Below are 10028 nucleotides of genomic sequence, written 5' to 3'. Positions count from 1 at the left end.
CAGTATAAAAGATGACCTTGGATCCCAACAAATATGGCCGGAACTTTTCGAAAGAATACACCACTGCCAGCATCTCTTTTTCAGTGGTATCGTAATTCCGCTGGGCTTGATTCAGTGTCTTAGATGCATAAAAAATTACGTACCTCTTCCCATCGATCTTCTGACCCAGTACGGCTCCCACTGCATAATCGCTGGCGTCGCACATCACTTCGAAAGGGTAGTCCCAGTCAGGAGCCCGTATGATAGGTGCGGATATCAGCTTTTCCTTGAGAAGGTTGAAAGCGGCCTTGCATTGCTCATCAAAGACGAACTCCACTTCATTCTGAAGAAGTCGGGTAAGGGGTTGGGCGATCTTGGAGAAATCCTTGATAAATCTTCGATAAAACCCGGCGTGCCCTAGAAAACCCCTTATCCCCTTCTGATCAGTAGGGAACGGTAATTTGGATATAACATCCACCTTGGCTCGATCCACCTGGATTCCTCTCTCTGAAACCACGTGTCCTAGAACAATCCCCTCAGTGACCATAAAATGACACTTCTCAAAATTCAAAACCAGACTTTTTGTTTGACACCTTTCTAGAACTATGTCCAAATGATGAAGGCAAGAGTCGAAAGAATCTCCGTAGACCGTAAAGGCATCCATAAATACCTCTATACAGTCCTCAATTAGATTGGAGAATATGCTCATCATACATCTTTGAAACGTACCTGGAGCGTTGCATAGGCCGAAAGGCATGCGTCTGTATACATAGGTTCCGAATGGGCAAGTGAATGTAGTCTTATCCTGGTCCTCAGGATCCACGTAAACTTGGAAATATCCGCTGTATCTATCCAAAAAGTAAAAGTACTTCTTCCCAGCCAATCTCTCCAACATTTGGTCGATGAAAGGCAACGGGAAATGGACCTTCCTGGTCGCATTGTTCAGCTTACGGTAATCGATGCACATTCGCCAACCCGTGACTAGCCTCGTTGGGATCAGCTTATTCCTCTCATTTTGAACGACTTGGATTCCCGACTTCTTTGGGACCATGTGGATCGGGCTGACCCACTCGCTGTCCGGCACTGAATAGATAATCCCTAGCGACAACAATTTCAAGATCTCCTTCAATATTTCTTCTCGCATGTTGGGGTTTACCTTTCTTTGGGCATCTCGATGTGCCTTTGCTCCCTCTTCCAGCCTAATGTGGTGCATGCAGACGTTAGGGCTTATTCCCATTAAATCTGTAAGGCTCCATCCAATTGCCTTCTTGTTCTTACTCAACACAGTCAGTAGCCTTGTCTCCTGTTCCTTTGTAAGGCTGCTGCTGATGATCACCGGATATGAGTTCTCCTCTCCGAGGAAAGCATACTTTAAATTCGATGGCAATTTCTTCAGCTCAACTTGGGGTGGAAGTGTGTCTTCGGGTAGAGGGTTTTTCTCAGCCTCTCCTTCTTTCTCTAGTTCTCCCTCTGAAGATTCCTCTATACTGACTGGTAGCTTGGCCCCTGCGGCTCCAATAAATTCCGATTTCTGGCAGAAGTCCTTAATTGCTCCCTCTATCTCTACATCGGTCAACCCTTGGCTACCGATCAGATCACACCATGCAGCGGCATCTACGTCAGCTTGCTCATACACATCTAAAGCTTGGAGTTTCTCCTGCAATAGTTCGGTCTCAAGAAAATCTTTGACTAAGGGGTCAATCACATCAACATAGCATACATTTTCAGAATCAATAGGCTTTTTCATGGCCTCATTGATATCAAAAGTAAACTTCTCCCCATGAAAATCAATGCAAATTGTTCCCTCAGCCATGTCTACTATTGTCTTGGCCGTCCTAAAAAATGGCCTTCCTAACAATATGTCACTAGATTCCCTAGCCTCGGAATCACTCATTTTGATCACATAAAAGTCAGCAGGGTAGGTAAAATCATGCACTCTAACCAACACATTCTCTAAAACACCCTCAGGACTTATGCATGACCTATCAGCCAGTTGGATCAACACCCTAGTACTCGACAATCTAACTCCCTTCAATCGGTTATAGATTGACAAAGGCATGACATTAATACAAGCTCCAAGATCACACATTGCATGCTCGACTTTCACATCTCCTATAGTTATAGGCAAAGTGAACATACCTGGATCGGCCCTCTTGGGCGGTAGCTTCTCCTGCACAATTGCAGACGCGATCCCTTCTACCATGATCTTCTCATCCTCCTGGGTTTTCCCGGCTATGAATTCCTTAATGAATTTCCCCAGTGGGGGTAGCTTCACGGCTTGGAGGAATGGTATGGTGACATCCAATTTCCCAAAAATCGACAAGTAGTCCACCGGGTTCTCCTTCTTTCTTTTTGTAACAAAGCGGAAAGGGAATGGTTTCTCCCCCTTTTTCTCCTCTACCGGTCCCTCAGCAACCTTCTTGGAATCTTCCTTGGGCAAATTCTGGGTCTGAGCCTCCGTTCTGGATTCTACCTCTTGATGGGGTTCCTTCCTGACCAGTACGTTCTTGGGTTCACCTCCTCCACATGGCGTCTCCCCCAAGAAAAATAGGTCCTGCATCCGAGGCATGGATCTCTTAAGCTCTTCCACTGAGATGGTGTCGCCCCCTATCTTCGTTCTACTCGGCTCTCCACTTGGTTGTTTCGGTCGAGGTCCATAATAAGTAGTTCCTGACCTCAATGTAACCTTACTCACATTCGCCTTTTCGGGTATTTGGACTGTAGACGGGAGTTTCCCTGCATTTCCTCTTATTTCACCCATCGAGCTGGCCAGTTGGGCCAACTGCCTATTCATCATATCCATGTTCGCTTTATGTTCCTTCTGGGCATTTTGCATCCCCTGCACTACTTCGTTGTGGGATTGCAACTCGCCCTTGATACATTGCTGCGACGCGAGCAATTCTCCCATCATGTTCTCCATGGACCTCCTCGACCTGTTAGGGTATTGTGACTGATTTGGGCCTTGGTGCTGGTTATACTGGGAACTTTGGTTGGGTTGGAAATTTTGGAAGTTTTGCTGGTTCTGGTTAGGTGGGTATTGGTTATACTGCCCAGGAGAGTTATACTGGTCTTGGTGATATTGATTCTGATTTTGGTTTTGGAACTGATTTTGGTTCTGATGGTGTTGGGGTGCTTGGTTCGGCTGATTTTGGTAATTTTGAAAGTTTCTCTGGTGTGGTGGTACATAAACAGGGTTTTTGTTCTGGTTTTGTGGGTGTTGGTTTTGGGTTTGTTGGTTCCTTCCTGACCAGTTGAACTGGTGGTCCGGGTTTGCTGGTCCACAGTTGGGGTTTTGGTTCGGGTGGGGGTTATATTGGTTCTGACCTTGACCTTGGTTTTGATTTTGGTTCTCATCTCCCCATTGAAAATTTGGGTGATCCCTCCATGGTGCGTCCCGTTGTCTCCCCTGGATCCAATTCCCATTTGAGTTAAAATACCCGGCAGCATTAGCCTGCTCCATACTGACCAAGTCGTTTGGCTGATCATAACTCGGTCCTTGGTTTCCCTGTTCTGCACCTTTATAGTTCCCAACTGGGGAAGTCGGCGGTGTATTCTTCTCGATTGTGCTCAGGAGTGACTTCTTCAGCTCATCCATCTTCAAATCTATCTTCTGTTCAAGCTTCTGTTCCTAGTCAGTAGACGAGGCACTTGCAACCTTTTCTCGGTTGTATCCATCCCTTAAATGGTCATACTCCTTCTTCGCACTCAGTAGCTTCCTTAGGACCCTCTTTGCTTCGCTGACCCGTAGCTGCGTGAAGCTTCCTCCCGACGACGAATTGGCCAGGTCCTTAGTTGTTATGTTCATCCCCTCATAGAAGGTATGATGTATCTCAATGTCCGCCATGCGATGGTTGGGACATGCATCTAAAAGGCCAATATACCTCGCCCAATAATCGCTCAAGGGTTCATCGTACCCTTGTTTCACACTAGTTATTTCCCTCTTCACCGTGCTTGTCTTGGATGACGGGAAAAACTCGCCTAGGAATACTGACTTGAAATCGGCCCAACTCTCAATGGAGTCGGGGGGCAGGCGCATGAACCAGGTGTTTGCCTCCCCTTTCAAAACGAACGGCAAAGCCTTCAATCTGTAATCATCCTCGGTCGCCCCTGCTGGCCTCCTCTGCGGCCTACAAATCTTACAAAACTCATGAAGGAACTCGTAAGGCCATTCGTAACTCTTCCCGCAGTATATAGGCAGAATTGGGATCACATGAGGCTTCACATCACAAGCAGTTTGCCTTGGGGTCACAACTATGGCTTGAGGTGGTTCTCCCTCGGTTTGTGCGTTCAGCGTCCCGATCTCAGGATCTTCTTCTCCTTGAGCGGCCATCCTTCTCGGGTTTCCCTCTATCCTTGGTATCTCTTCCGGTATTGGTCCTTCTATGGTGTATTGCTCCTCGTCACTACTCGAACCTAAGTCAGACAAAGCCGTCGACAAGCCGGATCGAGTGGTTACGAGTATAGATCCTCGCTGAAGTATCTTCGGCCTCCACTGGTCAGGAGCCGAGTTGCTTCTCATAAACTGAAATAAAAAGAAAGAAAAGAAGTTATCCACAATATATACGCCAAAGTATCACGCACAATAGCTACTAATAACGCCATCCATCCCCGGCAACGGCGCCATTTGAAAGAGCAGGTTTGTGCAGGTGTCGTTTCAAGCAAAGGGTGTATCCTATTGATCAGTATGGAAGTCCCTGCTAAACCTGAACCTGGTATCAATAATTCCTCAACCCTCTTCTACTGGATAGTATAGTGAAGGTATGGGTCGAATCCCACAAAGATGAATGCGTTTTGGGAATTGTGGTGATATTCTGGAAAGGTTTGGTTAGCTACCACGCTTTGGGTTGAGACTTATCTAGACTGGAATGTAAGGTGGTACTCTACTGACTAGGAGGTGAGAAAGGTGTTGGACAGGCGGCTGTGTACGTGGAAAGTGGGGAACATGGTTTTCAGGAAGTATATGGAAAGTACTAGTTTACTATAAAAGGTTAAACAGAATATCAGAGGAAAAGAGGTAGTTAGGTGACTAGAATGACAGATCTGTAGGGTACCAGCTGAAAAGATAGAAAAATAAAGGACAAAAGCAAAAGTAACTAAAAAGTAAAAGTGGTCCCAAACTTGGATGTGGATATTATCTTCTTCAACATGAATAAACTCAGATCAACAATCTCAGATTTCATGAACGAGAAACACTGATTAACAAACTTCACAGCTCAGATCTACAATTAAAACTTCGAATCAAAAGATCGAACACTAAAACTGCAATTATGCTTACTGGGCAACATGCAGGGTGGCAGAAATCACGTAAACTGGGTTTTCACACTTAACTAATTCAGATCTAAAATCTAACAGCTATCTAGACTTGCAAACTCAGAGAGATTAACTACAGAAGTTAAAACATGTGATTCCACACTGGAAATTACCGTAACAGCTAGATCTAAGCTATCTAGGCAGAAAGAAGCGAAAACAAACATGAACCGATGCTGGAAAACAACTTCATAGCATTTAGAAAACGTTTGGATCACAACCAAGACTTCAAAATAAGCAAAATACTGGAAATGCGAAAGATCCAACGTAGAGAAAACAAACAAGATTAACTAGAAAGCAAATAAAGATTATTTTTGCCACTCCGGGCGATGGAACTGCTAACTACGATCGTGCTGACTGGAACGAGAGAATGGAACTCCGGCGAACTGATGATCTTTAAGTGACCATGGCTGTGGCGAGGAACGAGGCTCTGGACTGGGCTGAAGGACTAAACTACCGAGAGAATTGTACCTAAGAGTGATGATGATGAATGAGTGCCCCTCTCTCTCTCCAAGTGGCTTCCTTTTATATGGAGGCTTACCCTTGATTTTTGGGTAAAACCTCGTGGCGAGATGACTTCTTTGCCCTTAATTGTGGTTGATCAGTCCCAGCTATCCTTCTTCTCAATCTCGAGCCATTTTTGCATGCATACTGGTCAGTATGTAATCGTTCTGACGCCCTTTTCATCTGAAGTATCTGAAGCTTTGTCTACTGGCTAGAACACTCAACCTGCACACTTTGAGCAACTGTTTTGCAGATATAATCAATTATGCACATCATACTGACCAGTAACCAAGGCCTAGAATATGACTTATCAAGTATGCGAACTATGTGTTAATTGTCTTGGTATCTTATTTGAAAGGGACACTAAATCTATGAAATTATGATATGTATAATCTGATTTGAGATTTTGATGTGAACAATTTTAATTAGCTTTGATTGTTCATGCAATATAGATGATGCATGTATGAACTTGTATAATTAGCAGGTGAATTGTGATATGTGTTTTGAATATAATTATAGATCAAGGACCTATACGAAGCCTCAAAAAGCAATTAAAGCACCAATATTGCTACAAATTATGTAACTAAAAGTTCATTTAAAAAAACCCATTGTCACTACAATACCAAAAGCTAGTACCAGAACACATAAACCATGCATTAATCTAAATGCAAGAGCTTCAAGTGAGCATTGCGTATAAGATCCACAACAAAAATGCATGTAATATGTGTTAACAAAGACATGCAACATCAATTACACTTCTATTACATGCATTGATTTAAATGCAAGAGCTTCTAGTGAGCATTGCATATAAGATCCACAAAAAATTGCATGTAATATGTGTTAAGAAATATCCACAAAAAATTGCATGTAATATATATTACACAAAAGGCTTTCCTGCACAAAATAGTCTAAACCAACTTCTTGGGAATTAGATGAGTCCTTCCTTCTCCAAGAGGAACATCACATACTCTGGGCGTGCGATCTCAGGAAGCCCTCAGAAGAGATCCCTCAACTCAGGTTCCTTAACCAGCTTCTGACCAACAAAGAATTTATGCTTCAAAGTGAGACCCGACCCAACACCAAGTTGATTGAAAATCTCAGCCCGTTTGGCGCTGAGATCAAAATCATAACCAATACGTGTTGACAATGTCTTCAAATGTTCATTAGTGTCTTCATGCATATTTGCTTCATCAAGTCAATCAATTTATCCATCGGGTCGATTCCTTTGCGTTTCCTACTTGCTTCCTTTCGGGGTGTTGGGAACATTGGGGACAACATGCACATTTGGGACATTTGGGACATTGTGAACACTGGGGACATTGGAAACATTGGGGACATTGGTATTACTTCCTGAATCGACGTCATGATTCATACCTTCTGGGAGAACTTCATTTGAAAAGAGCTCCTCAAAGCTCATCGGGTAATTAGTTCTCTTGTTCATTGCGCTGCACAGAGGGCAATTTGTTCACAGTCTTGGCAGAATCGAGTGCCTTTCCACCACCTGCGCGCTCCTTGCCAAAATCTCATTCCAGCTGTCCCAATGTGGCCAAGCTTTGTTCTGCATGTACTTCGCATTGCCATCCTTCTGTAACATAATTAAATACCAAGGTAAATCAGAAATAATGCAACTATGTCTACTATCAAATATGATTATTTGTACCTAAAAAAATCTTAGATTTATCTACCATCTATGTAAAGCATTACCTGAACGATTTGAGCTCATTGTTCATCATCACAGTCGATCTTAAAGTCATTATGTGCGTTGAATCCCACCCCACTACGAGCTAGGATAGTTGAGAGAGAGTAATAGTTCTTCTTCCATGCTGTGATTTTTGACTTAATGTGTGGTTCCGCTTTAATATCAATGGTAGGAAATTCACGTTTCAGACATTCCTCAATTCCTATTAAGTAGCCTGCTCGGAAACCATTATCTGATTTCCAACCATGTGCCTACATTCTGATGTTCTGAAGAAACAAAAAAAAAAGAATTTGGTCTGAATGCTATGATTTTTTTATTTCTATTTATGTGAACAACAACAAGGTTAATTCTACACTTACCACCGCTGAGTGGGCTACACCTATCATTGCCGTGTATATGGTCTCCCATGATGCCGTAAATCACGCAGACAGAGCTATAAAGCAATTGGGAGATGAATGTATTAAACGTTCACAAATTCAGTCATAAATTTTGAGTGGAAATGATGGGGTTGGCAGCGGAAGTATGAACAAATCAGAGAACTAGATCTATTTAGTAGATTATTTAGACAAATTATATTCACGCAATTATCACATGTATCATGCTCATAACTTGAATTAAAACATGCTTTTGATTAATTGACACCTAAAACATGCTTTTCTACGGAGCAGAAGTTGTACCTTCTTGATTTTCCAAAGAATCGCGGATGGCTTGCTACTTCTCCACGTGTCGATCTTCAATACTCGACCACAGATCTTCTGACTGGTTGCCGAACCGTATTCCTATAGGTAGTCAAAGCCTATCTAGGTTGTGAAATTCTTCTTTTTCTGTTCAGAACTGACCTTGTTACCTTAAAGTGGACGATGCCCACAACCGGTCTACTAAAACAAAGACTTAGACTTTCTTAAGTTTCTTATACATTTAAACATGTAATAAAACAACCATTAAATGTAAAACATAACAACATTACGATAAAAATAATCCGTTATATTCCTTGGAAAATAAAATAAGAGTTATTGCAGTATCCAATCACTCGAAAGGTGATTTCTATTATACAAAACTCTAACAGGAAAGAACCAACACAATACACAATCAACAAGAAAGCATGACACACCCATATGAACCACTATATTTATTGCACGATGAAGGATTACAAATATGGACAACATAATTAAGTTTCAATAATAGATACAAATTGGGCGATTTTTACATGTAGTCGACTTCCTCGTATTTTCCGCAAGAGCTAATTGCAAGTTTCAAAGTGAGATGGATTGCTTAATTTGCTTGTATAAAATAGAAATCGAGTGGCGGCAAATGAAGATGAATTATTTGTATTTGGCGCCAATTAGGGTTTCATAGGATAAAACTGTAATTTCATTTATAAAGCAGGGTCATTGATGTCAATTCAAAATCTTATCTTTTGGTATGGCCTGCCTAATCAAACACATATATTTAATTGACAAAGTAGCAACTAGACATCCAAACACTAAATTATGATACATAACTATATCTAGGAAATCAGGAAACACCACACTATTTTACTATCTTGCTATATCCAAAGATTGCCAACATCCCAATCAAACAAGCCCTTAATGGTAATGGTATAAGATGTAAATAAAATGACGTGTAGGGGTAGTATGTTGTTTGAATTTTTCAAAATTAGAAAGTTCATATTCTTTAGGGACGGACGAAAAAGAAAATAGTTCATACTCTTTGGGGACGGAGGGAGTATATTACTAATCTTCATGTGTAATTTTATTGATAAATACATCACGGAAAAAGAAATTATTAATTCACATAATGGTAATTTTGAAAATCTTGAGCTAATCTGGTCTCATGCTCCAATTGAAGGTTGTTATATTGGTAACAGTTTCCTCCTAACACGTGGTCAAACAGTTTTCCTAAAGAGCTTTCAAATGCGCATAGAATCTTTTAATTCAAAGTAGTAATTTCAGTGTACTCTATTTTCAATTGTTTTGCTATAATAAGTATTTTAATTAATTAATCAAAATTGAAGTGTACATTGATTATACATACTATCAACTTATATATATACATTGTGTGTGTGAGCTTAAAAATTATTGAACACATAAATTACTTTACAAATAAAGTCCAAGATTACCAGCAAGCCGACAAAGAAATTAAATAAATATGAAAATTATATATACAAATACAGAAAATTTGAATGTATTCTAAATATAGAGAAGCTTGCTTTGAATGTTTGGAGAAGCTTGCTTTGAATGCTTTCAACATTTAGAGATGTATGATTCTTTACGTTTTGAGTTGATATTCCAGTTTGCAGTTTGCAAAAGTTTGAAAGCAACTTCTCCCCTACATTGAAATGACACTTTTCTACTTAGAAGAATCAAAGCACATAAAATTCGTACCGACATTTACCTAATGATGATTATGCATGCTTATCATATCACGTGGCTTCAACACAACCAGATCAACAATTTGGTTTCAGATTTTGATGCAAAAATTTTCTTTGAACAATATCATACTCCATATGATAAACTGGCTAGCTAGTAATAGTAATCTC

General features: G+C 41.1%; 1 long non-coding RNA gene across 1 annotated transcript; it reads right to left on the bottom strand.

Annotated features, from left to right (window-relative positions):
• Window positions 1-6629: 6629 nt before the first annotated feature.
• LOC121794797 lies at window positions 6630-8266 on the bottom strand. Its single transcript, XR_006049359.1, has 4 exons — window positions 8167-8266; window positions 7849-7922; window positions 7495-7755; window positions 6630-7375 (listed from the first exon to the last, which is right to left on the bottom strand). It is a non-coding gene; the product is annotated as an uncharacterized LOC121794797 (long non-coding RNA).
• Window positions 8267-10028: the final 1762 nt, after the last annotated feature.

Source organism: Salvia splendens, chromosome 3 (genome assembly GCF_004379255.2).
Source record: "Salvia splendens isolate huo1 chromosome 3, SspV2, whole genome shotgun sequence".
Taxonomy (NCBI): domain Eukaryota; kingdom Viridiplantae; phylum Streptophyta; class Magnoliopsida; order Lamiales; family Lamiaceae; genus Salvia; species Salvia splendens.
Note: the sequence above shows the minus strand (reverse complement) of the source record. Positions and strands in the feature narration are given on the sequence as shown.